This window comes from Cornus florida, unplaced genomic scaffold (assembly GCF_030987335.1).
Source record: "Cornus florida cultivar Cherokee Brave unplaced genomic scaffold, ASM3098733v1 CherokeeBrave_3.0.0_Hap2_Chr10, whole genome shotgun sequence".
Classification (NCBI taxonomy): Eukaryota; Viridiplantae; Streptophyta; class Magnoliopsida; order Cornales; family Cornaceae; genus Cornus; species Cornus florida.
This window is the reverse complement of record NW_026775580.1, coordinates 53,985,863-54,007,651: the sequence shown is the minus strand read 5'-3', so window position 1 is coordinate 54,007,651 and position 21,789 is coordinate 53,985,863. Positions and strand designations below refer to the sequence as shown.

The 21,789-nt window shown below is 34.7% G+C and overlaps 1 long non-coding RNA gene across 2 annotated transcripts; it reads right to left on the bottom strand.

Annotated features, from left to right (window-relative positions):
* Window positions 1–688: 688 nt before the first annotated feature.
* On the bottom strand, window positions 689–4,491 carry LOC132279259 (uncharacterized). Of its 2 annotated transcripts, XR_009471275.1 has the most exons (3): window positions 4,147–4,491; window positions 3,283–3,361; window positions 689–919 (listed from the first exon to the last, which is right to left on the bottom strand). It is a non-coding gene; the product is annotated as an uncharacterized LOC132279259 (long non-coding RNA). The 2 variants fall into 2 exon arrangements; XR_009471274.1 differs by lacking the exon at window positions 3,283–3,361.
* Between the last annotated feature and the right edge of the window lie 17,298 nt (window positions 4,492–21,789).

The following is a 21,789-nucleotide window of genomic DNA, read 5'->3' as shown; positions in this document are numbered from 1 at the left end:
AATTAATTTAAAGAAATACACTAATATAATAAAACAATTAATTTAAATAAACAAAATTAATCAATTAAGAAAAACACATAAGTCACGTAAGTCACATAATTAAATAAAAATGCAATAAAATCAAAATTAAATTCCTATTTTATCCTTTTGAAAACTAGGGGTATTACATTCTTCCCCCTAACAAAAAGAATTCCGTCATCGGAATTCACGAAACTATGAATTAATGTCTTTTCAAAATTCATTTCTGTGTTCTTTATGAGCTCTACGAAATTCCAACACATCCAAAAATACACAAGGTTTCGAGGTTTAAGAAATACCAGAAATGTACAACTCCTAGGTTGTATCTATCAACGATCCAATCTTACTCAATATTTAGTGAAGGGTAACGATCCCTATTCCTCCAAGTTCCATAGAACAGAAGTATAAAATTCATATGCATCCAGCGCTAACAAATTGGTAACGCTAAGCAATAGGCTACTGCCTAAACCGATAAACAAAACCATAAGAAGTCAAGTGTATATTGAGAACTGACCTAATCCCCATACATATGGATTGTCTGATATCCCTCGGATCTGTGCTTAGACTTAATCACTCGTGACTCTAGAATCGAGGGGTATCACAATTGGTATCAGAGCAAGCAAGAATAAAAACTGAATTAAGAATAAATAATAATGCGCTGAAAGAAATCTAAAATAAAAATTCTCAAATTTTAAATAATAAATTAATATCATTTAAATCCTCAAAATCCGTACAACTCGGGAATCCAACTAGTGGACCCCTAATAATCTCATACTATAAATAAATTTACAAAATTAAAATCCAAAACTAGAATAAGAAAGGAAATCATATGTAGTCGGAAGAGTGAGTGATTGTATCTGCATCACCACGATTAAGCCCTAAGCCTGGTACTCATGAACACCTGAAAAATAAAGGTAGGTCAAGCCCACATGCAAGTTCCATCCTACTACAATCCGTACATAAATCTGATACACAGATACATCCTAGATAGCTCAGCAATATCTAAAATAGTCCATATATATATACACACTATAGAATGCTCACTGGCCTATAACATAGTTCAGCCTGGGTAGAAGGTGACATATAAAACACGCTTTCCAGCAGCCAAGTAAAACAAATAATTTAAACAAATAAGTCATATAAAACACATGTCATTTAAACCACAAATTAATCAAATAATTAATTTAAATATACAAAAATAATCAATTAATCAATTAACCAAATACACATAAAACAAATTTACCATTAATCAATTAAGAACCCAAAACACAAAAGTCACATAATTAAATAAAAACGCAATAAAATCAAAATTAAATTCCCATTTTATCCTTTTAAAAACTAGGGGCAATACACTTAATCCCTAGTTCCACTTTTGTATAAGGGATGCGTTTTCCTTTTGAACGCTTTTTTATTTCAATTATTACTTATCAAAAAAAAAAAAAAAATATTGCCAGTTCATACTTCCAAAAGTATCTTTAAGTAACACAAAATCCTTGCATTATAATGTAGGAAGAAAACATAAACCTTGCAACAACTTGTCTCTAAACCTAGCATATTCACGAACACGCCCTTGGTGACCAAGCTTACGCATTTACCCCTAAATCTTCGACCATGAGCAAGAGGTAACCACCACAACACTAACTTGTGAATTTTCTAACTAAAGTAAAAATTAAATCAAAAGTCAAGCTCATTAACATATACATCATTCATAGGTGAAGACTTTAGCCTCAACAAGAGTAGCTATTACGAAAGACAATGTGACGGGTAAGGGGGTTGGTGAGATTGTACTGACTGAACGGAAGAACCGAATAAACACTAATTTTGATCAAAGAAATTTGTTACCCTAAGTTCTATTGACTTGACAACTCTAATATGAGTTTACAAAAATAAATGGACAACTTATTCATTTTAATGATATTAACTTTTTCTTATTTATGAGTCAATAAAAAACCATTCTTAGCACAAAAATATATCATCACATTCTATGCCACTGTACAAGGCTGCCCTTGTGACCCTGTCATACCATATTTGCTGCTAGGGTATGTGGCATGTCATGACCTATTCCCATTCTACTTTAGCAAAATGATCCATGTTCTTTGTGTCATTTCTTGGTTAACATCATCCTTACCTTAATCCCATATAAATGTGGTCGGCGACATGAATTCTCTTTTTTCATTCTTTTCTATTATAAGCCATCTCTCCTCTAATATTTAACGTTTTGAAATGATTTCTTTCCATGTTAATTATGGGTGCCTGCTCTGCCTCCTACCCTCTATGCAATGGCTTATAGATGAGAGGAAGAAAATGACACAAAGAAAAAATGTAATCTTCCTCTTCTTACCGATGCATCTATAGGTCTTCTATGCAATGGCTTACATGTGGGAGGAAATAAATGACACAAAGAATGATCTTTAAGTTGAAGGGTACGATGGATGTTCAAGAAGTAAACACTGACATCAAGAGTGGATTATTTATGTAAAGCTCTTTCTAGTTGCTCACCAATTGCAATTCAGGCTTCCATATCTCAATCTCCATAGGCTAACAACCTCAACTTTTAGCATATGTTATTCTAAACCGCTAATCGAGTCTAGCATTATCAAACTTTTAAAAGATTTGGAAAACAAATCCCTCATTCCATTCAGCCAACACTTGCACAACCGGCCATACATCCCAAAAATTTGGCAAAAGCCAGATGTGACCATACCATTAAGCCACATTAATCCTGCTGGGATATTTTAATAAATATCCTTATTTATTGTGGTTTATTATATTTTATTAGTTTGTTAATTCCTAAAACTATTTGACCATCAACGGTTACAACCCAAGCATAATATAAAAATTCCCAACAAATCCTCCTCAAGTAGCCTCATTAAACATCAGTCAATTCATTGTTTCAGACCCAAAATGCTAGAAGAATAATAGAGCACACGAGTAACAGACACAAATTCCCCAAAAATCACATTAAGAAATTATCAAAATAAGAAACACTTAATATTCAGACACAAAATAAATCACTCGTCTAGGTACATTTCAATCAAAACGAGTATCACAACAGCTAATGAGAAGCCCAATTACAGCTAAATCATAAAAGATAGAGCAATGCCAATGAGAGATTAAAACAATAACAAAGCAAATCAAGAACGAACACAACCCAAGCAAGCAAAACCTTAAAGTTCTTCTTTTTCAGATATAAACATACATATAGATGTGAGCGTGCACGTGTCAGTGTATATACGGACAGAGTTAGAGGAAACTTCATTTTACCTTTTGGGAACAATTATTCGTCGATGGTAGGCTTGAAAGTGAATCGCAGGGAACGTTTGAATCCCTATAGATATCTTCTCTTTAGAGAGAGAGAGAGAGAGTGAAAGAGTAAGAGAGAGATATGTAGTTACAAAGGAGCGAATGAGTGGGAAAACTGCATAAATGTGCAAAGTCCTACAACGTACAGAAAATTAAATTCAGAAAAGATTAATACATATATATATATATATATATATATGTATATATATACACATATACATTGACCCAAATGTATTAAATGACTATTATATTTATTGTAACTTAGGTGTGGTGATGTTGCCCAAGTGTTAAAAGGGTCAGGCCTTAGTGATCCCACCCTACATTCCTAGATTTGAATCCCCTCCCCTGTCCCCCACTAATTACTAATTTTCTAACCATTGATGTTTTGGAAAAGAAAGAATATAACAATTATTGAGAAAATACAACTCTATTACCTTAAGAGAAATATGTGCACTAACTCTTAACGATTTTATATTAAATAAACAACCACAATTGTTCTACATAAAAGAATAAATAAGTGAAATTATCATGGCCAATATGACAACTAGGTGTCAAATGACTGTAATATTCATGAAATTAAAAATAAATAAAATAAAGTAGAAGATATTCATGAATATACAAGCAATCCACAAGAGAATATAAATAAACAAATATAAACCAATAAAAGGAAACAATTGTTAGCAGGTATCCATGGATATTGTACACAGACAAAATTAAAAATAAAAAATAAAAGAAAGCAATATGACTGGAAGGCATTCGTGGATATACAAAGCAGTGCATAAGAGAAATAACAAGGAAGTAAAGCAAAGGTATTAAGAAGGGTACCTTTTGATTGGTGCACTACTTGCCTATTTTCTTTTGCTTCTCTAAGTGCCGAGCAAAACTTACTGTTGCCACGCCACATCGGAATGCTTAATGCTGCTGCCATCTTTTTGAACAGAGCTTCGACCTCTTCCGGACGTCGGGAGATTACAGGCACAGTCCCGATTTATATTGTATGGCTGGGGCCATTGTATGGTTGAAGGCTATATTAAAATATCGGTAGAGATGTTCTACACTCTAGGTTTAGGTGTCTCCTTTGGATACTCTTGTAAACTTGGAGACGGCTTTTAGGGTTAGTAATTGGGTTTTCCCCCACTCCTCTTCTTGTGAAGTGCAAGCTATATTTTATAAGACATAATAGGCTTGGTGAACCGGTGTTCTTGCTGAGCAAGTCCATTAAGTTTGAAAACTTTGGACTAACAGAACACGTGATTTGTGACTGTGACTGTGACAGTGATTGGTGGAATTGTATATCCCTGTACCCCTAAATTTCTGAACTTTACCGAGGAAACAGTTATATTTGTTTATCTATTTTTATTTCATTATTTATTATATAAGTATTGTATTTATTACATGGGGGCGATCAACTCCACATCTATTGAGATATTTTTTTTGACCAGAACATTTCAGTTCGGGACAAACACTATAACAAAAAATAATAATATATTTTATTATTGTTTTTATTTCATTTATGCTTTCTTATTTTTTTTTTCTTTCCTTTCATTGCTATTATATTTATTTTTCTTTATATATGGGCGCAGTTTATGGCCACAACCTGGTGAATCTGTTGGTGGCCTTAAATCACAAAAATGATAACTATTTTATATATTTATATTTTATTTTTATTTTACCTTAAAGTTTTGACCCAATCCGGACACTGTGGGTCAGTCTATTTTAACATTTGGAAATCATATTAGCCTATTTTTCAAGTTTTAATTAAACTTGAACGGTTCAAGGGGTGAAAAATTACGTTTTTACCTCTTTCTTAATCGAGTGTTACGAGTCGCATTACGAACTTGAATCTAAGTGTATCTTAAGGTTTTGGGATGTTCCGGATCTAATGGTGACATCCATTTTATGATCCGGTGGTCGAATTTTTTGATTTTCCTAACTTGGCCAAACTAGTTTTACCGGAATACTCCTACAAATGGGTAGGGGCAAAATTGGGTATCTACAAGCATGCAGTACACGCAACAAGATATCCAATATACAAGTATACGTACACAAGTATACAATCAATATTAAAATGCACTTAAGACAAGTATACAAGACACAAGTATACTAGGTTATCTAGAAAGTAAATCATTAATATACAAGTGTACATACCAAGTATGCTAAGCAATATTGAAATAGAATACAACATATATATTCAAATATATATTTCTAAGTATACTAAGCAATGTTGATATACATGGGATACAAGTATACAAATTCAAGTATATAAAGTATTTTTGATATACAAGGCGTACAAGTATACTAAGCAAGAAATGAAGTATCATTCGTCTAAGCACAAGTTAAAATTAATCTACAATTACAACTAGGAATTGAATGCAAAATCAACCAATGGCGGAAAGATAAAGGACATATGGTCTCAATGACCAAACAAGTGATCTCGAGTTACTAGCCTGTAAGGAACTACCTAGTGCGTACTATATGTTGTAAAGGAAACTATCATCCCTCGTACTAGAGACATACTCTAGCCTTAACATATTACAATGTCCATACAAACTTTCTAAAAAATCATCAAGTTGTGCAACAAATATATCACATATACACAATGCATATTGTCAATTACCATGCACAACTAAGTCATGGAATACACACAAGATATGCTCTAGGCCTTCAAGCTACAATAGCATATTAAATGTTATATTGTTGGGATTTATATGCCCTGGCATAGCAAATTCCTGTTTGGATTAATTGACATATGTTCCTGACGTTTCTGAAATATTTATGTTTTATACAATTGGTGAATTTAATGTATTATGTTTCGATTCACTATGAAATTGATAGTGTCCATGTAATTACAAGAAATATTTATATATATGTATGTGATGGCAATCAAATGCATGATATATAAATAGTAATTATAAATTGTTCATAGTCGGTAATTATGGATGGACTCATAATTAATTAAGACTTGAACTAGATCCGCGTTAGGTTGAGATATATTGCGAGAGCCGTCGTATGCAATTGCTCCCTATCATCGTCATGGCATTTGACTCTTAAGCATGAGAAAAGTATAGACTCTTTTTTTAATTAATAATTACTTTGATTTGTTCGGCGGATTCTTCGGGATCCTTAGACCGACACTTTGGGTAGTTATGTAATTAATAGTTAGAGGGTTATATTTTCAATATTTGCATCATTGCTACTTGTATTTATTTTGTATTGATTATGGTTGATCACAAAGTAAATTCGAAGGCCTTCGTGTGTTTTTAGACAAAATGATTTATTATATATTTATTTATTTAAATTATTATTTTTGTCAAACAAATGTTTTATTGTGATCGAGCCAGAAATAATCAAAGGTACCAAAATAAATATATTAATTAAGTAGTCGGATTGATGGCTATATTTATCCGATAACTAATTATGCATAGAGGGGTCAAAGTGCAATATTGACTTAGAGGTTATTTATTATTTAATTGGAGTTCAATTAATTTCTTTTAGTGGAGTAGAAATTAATTTATGAATTAATTGAATTGGGTCCATGGACCGGGCCAATTATTAATTCATTGTAGCCAATAAAATAATAGGCCCAATGGATTCTCACTCATAGACCAACTTGATATTGGAATCATATTAGATTTGAGACATATGAATTAGAGATGGAGAAGGATTTGTTGTTTCCTTTTCTTTATTTTTATGTTGCCTATAAATATACATGGTCTATGTATATTTGGGGGGGTGATTTTTAATGAGAAGGAAAAAGGAATTTATTTTCTCTCTCTAGAAAATTAGGGTTTATGTTCTCATCTAATGGAGGCTCCCACAAGCCTAGTTTTCCAAGGTCATTCATGGAGGCTTATGAGTGATTCCTAAAGGCAAAACAATTACCAAGAAGATGGAGATCCAAGAAGAAGGCATCTTGCTAAGGGATCTACAATAAGTGAGAACATTCACTTTAGAGGAAAGTTTTAAAGGTTTACTCAGACCTTTGATGTAAGTATTCAATCTGTTAATTGAATGATACATCATATTTTTATTTTGGCATAAAACTTGTCTCTATGTGATGAATCAAGATCTATGAATCAAAATCCCTCGAAAAGTTTTTAAAACTTGCACGTTTCCTAACAGTGGTATCAGAGCATGGTTTGATTCATTACTAGAGATCATGATTTTATGAAAATCATCATTCATGGATCCAAAATTATATTCATATATATTTTTTGATGTATGTTGATGTATGATTTAATATGTTGATATATATTGATACATAATGATGTATGAATAATTGTGAATGAATGATGATGTATGGTTGGGCCATGGATGAAGCTTATAGGTTAAATTAATGTAATTTTATCTTTGGATGAATGTAATTAAGGCTTTGATTTAGCCGTTTGAAAGTTCAATGATGTAATTTAATTTTTTCCATTGTATTTCAAATTGTAAATATTTTTAAAACCATGTAATCTTCGTCAAAGGATGCTATGAAGCTTCAAGAAGGTCCAAAAGGGTTAAATTATGCTTCAGTAATTTTCTGGAATTTTTCCGAATTTTTTGGAATTTTTCTGGAATTTTTCCGGATTTTTTGGAATTTTTTCGGCGTTTTTCCGGTGGCCGGAGCTTCGCCGGCGGCGAGAAGGGGCGTCGGAGGTGGCCCGGATCCGGTGTGGCATCAAGATGGTGAGCCTGGCGCGTGTTCCACACGCGCCAGGAGAGTGCACATGCTGGCGCGTGCAAGCCAAGGAGCTTGACCTCCACGCGCGTGAAGGCGCGTGGAGGCGCGTCCCACGCGCCCCAGGCGCGTGGGAGCGCGTGAGTGTGCATTCCACGCGCCCCAGGCGCGTGCCGGCGCGTGGGAGCGCGTGGGAGCACGTGCAGCTTGCCCTAGGCGCGTGCCAGCGCGTGTGAGGTCCTCCGGGCTCGTTTCAAGCGGCGTTTTGCTTCTCCTGACGCGTACAAGCTTCCTATGGGTGTTTACAGACAGTTGAAGGATGCCCGTACAGCAAGAATAGTTTTAAATGTTAAAAGCTGAATCCATTGGCCATTTAATTTGCTTTATCTGTCATTTATTGTTGTATGTGATGCATGAAATAATTAATTGCTAATTATTATTATTCATGCATTGGATCCATGATATTTATTTAAATGGCTTGATTTATATTAGTTAAATTATGAAAATTAATTGGATTTGATTACTAATTAATTAGAGGGCACTTATTGGGAAATAAAAAATTATTTTTATAAATTATTTTTGAAGTGTGCCTCAAGTTAAATATTAGTGAATCGTTTAAAGTCCAAATATTTTCTAAATTTAATTGGATTGAAATCAAGACGTTTTGCATGCATTATATCATGTAAATGAATAAAATGAAAACCCTAATTATGAATGATTAAAAATTGAGTGGGAGCGGGGATTTTTATACATTGCCCCATGGCCTTTGTTATTAACACCATTGTAATTAGATCTTCAAAAATAAGGCCCCACGCATGATTTGAAGAGTCTTAATATTACAAGAATGGTTGTCTCATGAAAATAATAATATTAAATGTTCATTGTACTTAGATCTTTAAAAATAAGGCCCTACGCATGATTTAAAGAGTCTAGATCATAATGACAAGATATTTAATATTTTATTTTTCATTAGAGCATTAATAACGTTATACACTCAATCTAAAATCAATAGTGTTAGCTTCCCAACGAAGTGGTCTATACTAGGTGATTTTAGAAAGGCTAAATTAAATCGGGAATCATTTCATATGATAGACAAGGCATTGTCTTAAGAGATATGGAAATGATGGGATTTGCCCGCCAATAGCAATAATGAACTTCGCCAACCGAATAAGTTATTGGCGTATTGGTTATTCGATTTTTCATGCAGTGGTTAAGGGACCCACATATTATTATTTTAATGGAAGTGCTCACCTAATAGTAAATGAATCTCAACAATAGTAATAATGAACTCCTCCAACAGGATAAGTTATTGACATATTGATTGGTTGATTTATTATGCTACAGAGTTGAGGGACCCGCATTAATTAAAAGGGATTGTTCACCAATAATGATAATGATCTCTTGTTCGATTGAGATTTATTATATTATGTGGTTAACAAACTCATTTTAATTTTAAATATGCATGACAGAATTAATAATTCACCTTGCATGTTGTATGAATGCATTTATATTCAGATAAATTATGTCTAATCTAGTTTATGTGCTTGCTTACATATTCTATGATATTGGACCTTATTTATAATGACTGGAAAATGAGCTTAGATATTTTATTCACAACGTAAGGGTACAAATGTATTTACTACTCCTAAACCTAATCCTTTTACTTTAAGATACCCAAGAGAACATTAATGCTTTGAATAAGTGAAATAACGCAAATGAGATGACTTAGTGCAATATTCTAGAGTTTACCTCGAATACGCTCCAAAGCTAACATTTACATTATTTTATTTTCTTTAAGCATCATGTTAAATATCAATAAGATGTTTTGGTGAGATTAGATAGAGAGTATGCTGAAGTACTATATCAGACTTGAATAGCATCAAGATAGCCTAAGGAACTCCAGTATGAAATCGAATTTTGGAAAATGATTGTTTATTATTTAAAATTAGCTGGAGATCAATAGGGCTGACTTGGGTGGTAAGTTTCAAGTTAACATGATTATTGCCTTGTTACCAAACTCGTTCGACTCTGTTAGAGTGAATTAAATAAAGAATCAGTTTGAGTTCACACTCGCTGATATTCTTATAGAATTGGTAACAGATGAAGGGATAATCAAGAGTATGGGCGTTCCTATCAATCTAACCTAGTCTATACCATCTTCTTCTAGGCCCAAGTGGACGGGCAAAGCAAAGAAGAAGGATGATAATAGGACTAGACTAGCACAAAACATGGGTATTCAAAAAGGTTAAAGGGAATAAGGCAGTGTATGTTGAGGGCGAAGAAAACTGTTTCTTTTGTCGCTAACTAAAACACTAAAGGACGAACGGTTTAAGCAATGACGTGGCATAGGAAAATATATATTTAATCATTGAGCCATGTTATGTGGTTGTATCTATTGATTCCTGATGGATAGATTCTGGAGCCACTAAACATGTTTGCAATTTATTGTAAGGATTTCAGGAATCCAGAAGCCTTGATGATATGGAAATATATTTATCTTTTGACCTGATGCCAAGGTTGTAGTTAAGTCAGTGGGAGTATTACATCTGAAATTAGAGAGTATGAGGATATTAGTATTAGAGAATCATCTTTATGCACAGTGGTTAGACGCTATCTAATTTTTGTTTCACTTGTGGTTTATAAAAATTAGATCGTTATTTTGTAAAACTGGTTTTATAAAATTGAATAGATATGTGATTACTTCTGGTGCATTGAAAGATGGTTAATATACTATAATCACAAGCTCTTAAGATTTGCAGGATGTAGAAACTAATGTTGCATCTTCTAGATTGAATGTTAAGAGAAAATTTGTTATTCCTGACTCATTGTATTTTTGGTGTCTATTTTTGGGTTGTAATCAATCAAAATGAGATTTAAAGATTGGTTAAAGAAGGTTTATTACCTAGTGAGGCAGAGAAGCCTAAACCAAACTTGTGAATCTTGTTTTGAAGGATAGATAACTCTAAGGGCTTAATCAGCCAAATGAAATAGACATAAAGAACAATTGGAGTCGGTACACACGTACACGTGTAGTCTTATGAACATCCAATCAAGATTACTCACGTTTTGGATAAATTTACCTGTTGCAACACAAGTCTTAAACTCTTGGTATTTTCTGAGAAGGTTAAGACTGATGTGGAACACATATTAGGTAAACTTGTCAAGACACTTCGATCTGATCGAGGATATGAGTATTTCTTGGGATAGTGCAAAGACTATATGGTCAATGAGGGTATGATGTACCAGTTTTCCGCAATTGACGCTAAATTAATTTAGGTGTCAAATAGGAATAACAGAATTCCACTTAACATGGTTAGATCTATGATCAGTAATGCCACATTATCTCTTTCATTTAAGAGTTTAGCGTTAATGACATCGATGCGCATTATGAACTGCATTCCATCTTAGTCTGTCTCAAGGATACCGTTGAGCTGTGTTTTTAACTAAATATTAGTTTGAATCATATGCACATATGGGGTAGTCTTGCACATGTGCGTTTGATATGGACAAGTAAGTTGGAATCAGATCATAGGCATGCTAGATTTGATAGCTACTCTAAATTTCACTAGGATGGATTATTTTATGATCTCAAAGATAAAAGTTGATTATTTTCACTCACTGTTTATCTATAGGAGAATCATATTATGAATCACATACCTAGTAGCATAATGTTAGAGAATTTGGTATGAGTACCAGATGTACCACATGTGAACACACTTATTATAGAGATTGAGAATAATATATGAATTCCCTATTGATGCGTTAGCATCATCTACTACACAGATTCTTGCATCGGTACATTGATGTAGTGGGAGGATTATCATCCAATTCGACAGAATCATGTTTTTAGGTGAGACCATTATGGACATCCCTGTTAAACATGAGTTGGACCCAGTAAGCTACACGAAAGCGTGAACCAATGTGGATACAGATCGTTTTGTTGAGTTACTATGAAATCAGAGTTGGAATCTATGTATTCTAATAAATTCTGGGATCTTGTAGAACTTTCTAGTAGGGTGATTCCTATGGAAGGCAAGTTAATCTACAAAAAGATACCAGAAGATTTCTTAGTGAATAAATCATGAGTGTACAAGGGAATGTCATTATTTTTCTTAATTCTATATATTGATGACATCCTACTCATTTATAATGACGTGGAAGTTTTGTCATCAATTAAAAGGTAGTTGTTCAATTACTTTTAAATGAAGGATTTTCAAGATGTAAGCTATATTCCTAGGATCAAGCTTTTGCAAGATCAGGTTAAAAGGAAAATAGGCTTATCTTAATAATCCTACATTGATAAAGTTTTGACCAGGTTTGGTATGCATAACTCAAAGAATGAGTTCTTGCTTTATTGATATGGATGGCTCTCTCTAATAAGTAGTTTTTCAAGACTATCAAAGGAGATTGAGCAAATGGGACTGGAACAATATGTTTCGGCATATGAGAGTCTCATATATGCCATGGTCTATACAAAACAGGACATCCGCTACATAGTAGGGATAGTCAGTAGAGATCAGTCCAATACTGGACTTGACAACTGGTCTATTGTGAAAAATATCATTAAGTACCTAAGGAGAACCAATGATATCATATTCATTTATGGATTTGATGATATGGTCCTAGTCAGGTATGCTAGTTCTGATTTTTAATCAGAAGTAGATACTATGAGGTTCATGACTCAGTGTAAGTTCACTTAATGGAAGGGAAATCAGTTGGTAGATTGTCAAGCAGATTTCAACTGTTGACTCAAACCTGCAGGTGGTGTATATTGCAGCCTTAAAAGTGGCAATATAAGCCTATTGGTTTGATCTCACTGATTTAGAGGTTGTGGAGTATACTAGCTTGCCTATCGAGCTATATTGCGACAATAGTGCAGAAGTAGTCCAAACCAATTACCCAAGGTTCCATAGATGAACAAAATACACTGATAGGAAGTATCATGTTCTACATGATATTGTCCGGCAAGAAAATGTACTTATAGCTAGAACATTGCATTGGAACATAACTTTGTTGATCCATTATCAAAGGTGTCATTGATCAATAATTTTGATCATCATCTGGATAACATTGGAGTTAGGTGCAATTTGAATTGGCTATGAGGGCAAGTGGGAGCTGTTGGGATTTATATGCCCTGGCATAGCAAATTCCTGTTTGGATTAATTGACATATGTTCCTGACGTTTCTGAAATATTTATGTTTTATACAATTGGTGAATTTAATGTATTATGTTTCGATTCACTATGAAATTGATAGTGTCCATGTAATTACAAGAAATATTTATATATATGTATGTGATGGCAATCAAATGCATGATATATAAATAGTAATTATAAATTGTTCATAGTCGGTAATTATGGATGAACTCATAATTAATTAAGACTTGAACTAGATCCGCGTTAGGTTGAGATATATTGCGAGAGCCGTCGTATGCAATTGCTCCCTATCATCGTCATGGCATTTGACTCTTAAGCATGAGAAAAGTATAGACTCTTTTTTTAATTAATAATTACTTTGATTTGTTCGGCGGATTCTTCGGGATCCTTAGACCGACACTTTGGGTAGTTATGTAATTAATAGTTAGAGGGTTATATTTTTAATATTTGCATCATTGCTACTTGTATTTATTTTGTATTGATTATGGTTGATCACAAAGTAAATTCGAAGGCCTTCGTGTGTTTTTAGACAAAATGATTTATTATATATTTATTTATTTAAATTATTATTTTTGTCAAACAAATGTTTTATTGTGATCGAGCCAGAAATAATCAAAGGTACCAAAATAAATATATTAATTAAGTAGTCGGATTGATGGCTATATTTATCCGATAACTAATTATGCATAAAGGGGTCAAAGTGCAATATTGACTTAGAGGTTATTTATTATTTAATTGGAGTTCAATTAATTTCTTTTAGTGGAGTAGAAATTAATTTATGAATTAATTGAATTGGGTCCATGGACCGGGCCAATTATTAATTCATTGTAGCCAATAAAATAATAGGCCCAATGGATTCTCACTCATAGACCAACTTGATATTGGAATCATATTAGATTTGAGACATATGAATTAGAGATGGAGAAGGATTTGTTATTTCCTTTTCTTTATTTTTATGTTGCCTATAAATATACATGGTCTATGTATATTTGGGGGGGTGATTTTTAATGAGAAGGAAAAAGGAATTTATTTTCTCTCTCTAGAAAATTAGGGTTTATGTTCTCATCTAATGGAGGCTCCCACAAGCCTAGTTTTCCAAGGTCATTCATGGAGGCTTATGAGTGATTCCTAAAGGCAAAACAATTACCAAGAAGATGGAGATCCAAGAAGAAGGCATCTTGCTAAGGGATCTACAATAAGTGAGAACATTCACTTTAGAGGAAAGTTTTAAAGGTTTACTCAGACCTTTGATGTAAGTATTCAATCTGTTAATTGAATGATACATCATATTTTTATTTTTGCATAAAACTTGTCTCTATGTGATGAATCAAGATCTATGAATCAAAATCCCTCGAAAAGTTTTTAAAACTTGCACGTTTCCTAACACATATAAGTATAATGTGTATACAATAAGTTAAATCATAACTTCTACTCATGGAATACCATCTTGTAATCATACACCAAGTTGTAATTTATAAATTAAGCAAGAATATAACATCAGTACGTAATTACCTCAATGAAAGCATACAAGTGGAATTTAATTAAATTAAATAATTAAATTTTCAATATTACAAAACAACTCCTAAAATTTTAAATATAATATATGTCAAAGGTCGTAGCAAGCCCTAATTTAAGTTCAAGTTACAAGTCAATTCTACCTTAGTTATAACAAGGTAAATTAAGATCAATGCCAAGAAAATAATTAAATAAATTTCTCAAAACTTATTCAAATATTCTCTATTTAATATATATGAAAGAACTTGCTAAGATAATCAACAATATCTAGTTAGAAACTTAAACAAGTCATTGGAGCAATTAAATAAAAATAATTAAATTAAAATGATTAAATCTCTAAATTTTAAAACTACTCCAATTAACTTCATATTAAGGCAAGTTATAGATTAAGTCATGGTCTCCAAGAATAAAGGAATTTTACAATCTCCTTCAAGGGTTATATAGAGCAAGGTGAAGCAAGTATTTTGTGTCCCAAGCTTTTTAGTCAAAGGTGAGTGAAAGGAGATCAAAACCAAAGTTTTAGGCCTAGGTTAATGGTTTCTTTCAATGGTGGCTAAGGTTTTATGTGAGGAAGATGATGAAATTAAAATGATGCAAAAATGAAATATTAATTCCCTTTGGTGTAATCCTCCACTCATTTGGTCAAAGCAAGTCAATTACACCCAGTCTTGCACCATACCTACACACACACAAAAGCTAGACTTTAATTTGGAGCCTACACTTGTCATTAATCCAATGGTTCATTCTAGGCTTAATCTAAAGCCTACACTTGTTAACAATTTAAGCCAACAAGTGCACCAATTCTAAGCCAACAAGTGGGTGAATCTCCACCCTCCATATGTCATCATTCAAAACTTTCAAGTATTAACCAATGAGATGCTTACAAGTGGCCCAATGAGAGTGCGACATTTGTCACACCTTCTGGTAATTACAAAAAGGTCATTTTTAAAAATATCTACCAAAATAAATTTCAAAAAGGTCCCTAAAAATAAAAATAATTATTTTTCATAATTACGAAAAAGAAAACCCTACTTATAGTAAAACCCTAAAAGTGCCTCGCTAGGTCCGAAAAAGTTAAATTTGCGCAGACGTGCTCAAACGGTAAAACACCGTGAACGAAAAAGAATCTAAATGAAAAAAATGAACAACAGAAGAAACGACGTCAAAAATTAAGTTCTGTGCAGAAAGATATGCCCCAAACAAGTTCGGCGGCAACCGAGGCGGAAAATCCTAAAATTGGGAAAAATGACCGGAAGGAAATTCTAAGAGTTTCTGACTCTACAAAATGTGAAAATGAATCCCGTACGAGGATCCAGGCTCAAAATGAGGCACTTTGCAATAACTTTCGTTAATTGCACAATGGCCCCTCTAAGAATGGATAACTGCAAAACTGCCCATAATGAAAATATCTTCTAAAATATATTTTCTTAATAATCCCTGAAATAAATATCTTTAAAAGATATTTACGAAAAGCACCCCAAGAAACACCAATGTTTCTCAAGAATCCTTTCATCCACGCCCCTGCAGGAGAAAGAAACAACCGGTGAGCTCTTCTCTAAAAGCAAAGTTACACGTTTCGAGAAAATCAACTGGAATGAAAACTCGTGAAGTCAAAACTCAACTCTGAACACGAAAAGTGAGGTTGTGCCAACAAAGTGACAAACGGAAAAAGGACGAAAAGTGAATAGTGTCAAAAAAATGAAAATGTAGAAATGACTCGGTCCTTAAAGGAAGTTGTCAATCCAAAGGAAAGAGTCTCGGAAACCATTTCTGAGCACTCGAGATGACACTAAGTGATGAGTAACCGAACTCAGAAAAGAAAATTCAACGGAAAAAATTTATCTGTAAAATTTTAGAAAAATGAAAGGAAGGAAAATGACTAGGTCATTACAACTTACCCTCCTTAAGGAAATTTCATCCCCGAAATAAGGAACATCCCGAGGAAAACCGAACAAGGACCAAACACAAGGTCACATTGAGGAAAGGATCTTAAAGAACTAAAGGACAACTCCAGAAGCCTCAAGATCCAACTGAAGGAACGCAAAACCACGAACCGAAAATAACTCCTCAAACGAATCAGTATGTCAACTCAATGTCAACCACTGAGAGAATCCCAAGACAACGAATCGTCGAAACACGACAAAAGAAAAGAGCGACATGGCAGTACGAACAGCGACCAGAACCCGCCCACGACGTACTCAAATGTGTGGTAGCAATGACAATGACTAGCGCTGGCCCACACTTACTCATCAGCAAGGTAGCATTGACGGCAACTAGCACTCGCCCACAACACGCAACTTTGTACGGTAGCATGACAGTATAAGGTACTAGTTCATAACCTGCCCCAACCAGGTCAACCTGGAAAAATTTATCGATACGAATGACATCAATGTCGAAAAAGATCATTACCAAAAACGCTACGGGAACCAGGCATCTTGTCAGAGTTGGGATAACTAATCCCAAAACTCTGACAACAATGTCATAGGCACCGTTACGCTTAAGGCCTTAAATCCTTTGTACAAGTAGAATTAGCAACTCCTACATTACAAAACACCCTTATCAACAACCTCCGGTCATGAATCCAAAGCCTGACAAGTCTATGCCCTCAAGCCAATGGATCGGACTCCACGAAACTGAAAGACATTGTCCTAAGCAGACCTATCCTAAGGTCACAAATGGAAACAAAATGCTAGATCAAAATCCCTATCATGGACAACTAAGTCCTCAAAACAGAAGTCTACCACGTAACTCACTCATGACAATCCCGACAACTAAGGTCACAAAACCCCAACATAAGTGTAGAAAAATGAAACAGTACAACCAGTTACTCACATAGCATATACTCGTAAAATTAAATTGCATAAATTAAATAATACCTTAGTACTAAGCACACAAGACGCATAAGGTAAATGAAACATGCCACCAATCACATAGGGGTCAAATAAACAACATCACGCTATACACCACTAACGGTACTAGCATGCTAAACGGATACCGTAAATGAAAATACACTATCTACGTCTACACATAACTACCACATAGTCATATATCCTAAACATGTTTCTAAGGCATGCCCTAAAACAATGGCTCATAAACATATAAAAAGGGGATCATACAAACGGCAAGTTCGTAAAATCAAAAGAAATGAATGGAATACCTCTCAAAAGACACCACATAGAAAACGTACAACCGAACCTAGATGAGTCCAATCTCTCACTACGAGGAAAGGAACCATCTCCCAAACGACCATTAAGGTTCCCGAAACAAGGAGTCTACAAGTCATTCCCAAGACTAGCCCATACCCAAGGTGGAATCCTAACGCCACACAAAATGAAACAAGGACGCAATGGATTGTTCCAACACTGGTGATCGACGGATCGATTACAATTATAAATCAACCCTTTTGCAATAGTACAAATCATTGTAAAGTAGGGCTATTGGTCGGGTAAGTCGAACCACTGGACTGCTAGTTACTGGACTGCTAGTTTATGGCAACTAAGATGTCTAGAATCACTTTTCGAATGATGAAAGGATATATAGAGGTTTGTTAGTTTGTCACTAAGTAACTAAAATTAGAATGTGCATAAAACAGTAAATGAAAGGAATCTAAGATGAGAGGAACTTATGTAGAGAGGGCTAGGGAAGTGAATTCACCACCAACTATGTAAACATGCTTGCTTGCAAATAACTTGGGGAACAAAATATATATGTAATCATGATATGTAGAAATGCAAGACAACTACAATATCTTCAAGAAGTTTACACATTCAAGAATTAAGTATAATTCATCAAAGGTTGGTATAATTCATCTATTTAAACTAGGGTATATCATGAAATATCCTTCCTAAGTTATGAACTATCAAAGTCCTCAATTTGTGTGGTAAGTGCACATGAAGTCAAAAGCTAAGGATAATCCATCAAAAGGGAGGCCCTAAGTTTGGACTATCAAACCTTCCATACAACATGCCATTAAAATCATTTCATATTCTCATCTCCATTTTCACTATGGAGATGTAAGCCCTATAATCATGAAAACATACAATCTAAGACAAGATAATACATTTAACATCATCATTTATTGAATTAAAGAACATTTACAACATGTGTAAGTCTCTAGAATATGAAAAGATTACATACACACTTCATTCCCCAAATCCAAACAAGATTATATCATGCTTACAAAGAATGGCTTCATCACATCCCTAGGATAGGGAGTTAGTTGCTCATGGATGCAAGAGAGAAAGGAGAAAAGATGAAAACCCCCTCCATTTTCGTGCTAAGAGCTCCAAGAACACACAAACCCACTTTTTTTACAATATTTCTCTTCCTAAAAGCTTCCAAAATTGAGACAATAGATAAAACAAGCCTCTCCCATTCTCTACCACAAAATCAACTTTATATCCTCCTCCTCACGAGCTCCAACCACCCTAGAGCAATTAGGACCACAAAAATTGCAAAAGGGGACCAAAATCAGCAAGAAATTCGAAGCAGGTAACTATCATCTGCAGATCCGCAGGCACCCTCGGAGAGCTGGCGGGCGCCCGCGGGTGTTTAAAGTCCAAGGGGAGTTACTAGCATAAACGGCGGGCGCCCGCGGTGTCTCGGCGGGGGCTCTGCAAGAGCTCTGCGGGGCCTCGCCAAACAGCAGAGAATTGAGGAGTTGGGCGGGCGCCCGCGGTGGCGCGACAGGCGCCCGCGAGGCCTTGTGGCTGCAACTTCATCAAGGCTTCTTGTAAGCTTCTTCGAGCCGAAGCATTACCACGGTCTCCACTTTGAACACTAAGCCACGAACTCCATGCATACGAGGACTTAAGAGGCCTGGCCTAAAAAATGGTCCCCAGCAACAGCGCACCTACTTCAACAAAAATGATGTCAAAACCGCTTCTTTAATCATATTCGGGGAAACCGACCTGAAACAAGATAAAAGTACACGAGTAAAGTAAAACTATACATTATACTTCATTAATGGACCTAACTCAAGCAAGAAAGGGTGCTTGAATATGCAAATATTCGGCGCTTATCACACCCCCAAACTTACATTTTGCTAGTCCCTTAGCAAAACAAAATATAGAACTTAACCAAAATGACAACATATGAAATGCCGTCAACACGCATCAATCATGAAGTAAGAAATTATCTACGAAGCTCAAAAATAACTTGGAACAACAGAGAATTTGGAAATAGACTCATTAAGCAAACTACCTTACATATATAAAGCCTTGATACTCAAAATGGCAAAATAAGTTTCAACTTTTACGCACTGCTCATTAAAACCTATATAAACACTTCAATTGTCATTTCTAAAATGGAATTTAACTCCAACTTCAGTGAAAGTGAACCGGATTCCCAATATGCGGCTTTTACCCTCTTTTTTCAATCCTAAAAATACAAGCTTTCAAATCCTTAAATCTCCTTCTAAATGAGGTCCCCAAGGCTTAACTTTATTCACAAAACAACTTTTGTTGCTTAATGACGATTTTATTGATCAACTCACAAGATCACTTACTATGGTCGTGCAATGTCAAAATCCTTTAAACTTTCTAACCAACCCATATAGCAAGTGTTAGGCCAATAACTCCCAAACCAGATGGCTTTAGGGTGTTAAGTGTAGAGACACTCATAGGGCTTAATAACTCGAACTGGAAAGGTTACGAATTTTAACAAACCATATTTATTTATTTTTGAATAACCGTGTAATGTCTAAGTCCTTTAAGCTTTCTAACCAGCCCATATAGCAAGTGTTAGGCCAACAACTCCCAAACCAGATGGCTTTAGGGTGTTAAGTGTAGAGACACTCCTAGGGCTTAATAACTCGAGTTGGAAAGGCTACGAGCTCAAACTGGTCTCCTTTTTTTTTTTTTTTTTTTTTTTTTTTTTTTTTTTTTTTTTTTTTTTTTTTATGCCAAGGGTATCCATTCATTAGGGTCGTCAATTCAGATCAACTGAGTCCTGGTCATGGTTAATTGGGTTACATACCTCACAATTAGGTTTCCTGTATGTAAATGTGCAAAGTGAAGCATAAAAGAGTATGAAGTCCTGCGAAAATCTAATTGAAGTACTTATACAAACCAATATGAATCAACATGCTTATTTCAAAAAATTTCTTTATTTTAAAAAATCTCTTGGCTTCTATATGCAAAGTATTAAACACATGTTTCGATTCCAGAAGTTCCAAATTACACTATCATTACTCCCAACAACATGATTTTATTAATTAACATGCATAAAAAATAAACAAAAATCATAAGAATGTAAGCACACGCACCCCCAAACTTGAATGTCACATTGTCCTCAATGTGAGAAGACAAAGGATAAGAAAAATAAAAATAAAAATGGAGAGTGCCAAAAACAATTGTACCAAGTTGAGGAGGAATGGAGTGGCGGTGCAAAAATAGGCCACTTCGTGAATTATATGAGCATACCCCCAAACTTGAATTCAAAAATCTGTCAAAAGCATCTATACAGAGCAAGAATCATATGAATCCAAAAATCACTAACGATAACTGCAATTTATTTCAAAACTAATATCCATGCAAAGAAGCAAAATGGAATGCAATTATAAGTTCAAAAGAAATTGGAAAATAAATGCCAAACGCAGCCCAAAAAAAGTCTAAAATATTACTACTGGAAAAGGGAAATAAAACTGAAAGCATAAAATCACTCCACCATCGGAGTGGAGGAGGAACCACTGGGTGCACCAGGTGCTCGGTCAAGCAAAGTCTGGAGCATAGCCTGCAAAACCTCCTTGCTTTCCTGAGTTTTCTGAATGGCGCCCTCTATGTTGCCAAAACGTATGTCGAATGCATCAAGACGAGCAGTGAGGGCAAGATAATCAGCTCGAGTCATGACATCTAACGGCGGAAGCACAGGGGCATCATGAATAGGCGAAGCAAGAGCCATAGGGGGTGCTGGAGCACCCCAATCCAACTCGCCCCGAATGCGGGCTTGACGAGACGTCTTGAGCTGCACAATGCTAGACTTCTAAACCCTAAGGTTGAAGTTAGACACAATTTTTTCTTTTGCCTCACCACGAGGTGCTTTAAATTTGGCGTTTTTAAGCAACCTGGTGATAAGGTAAGGAAATGGAAATGCCCAGGTGGTGGCACTACTGGACCTCACCAAGATCAACTCATT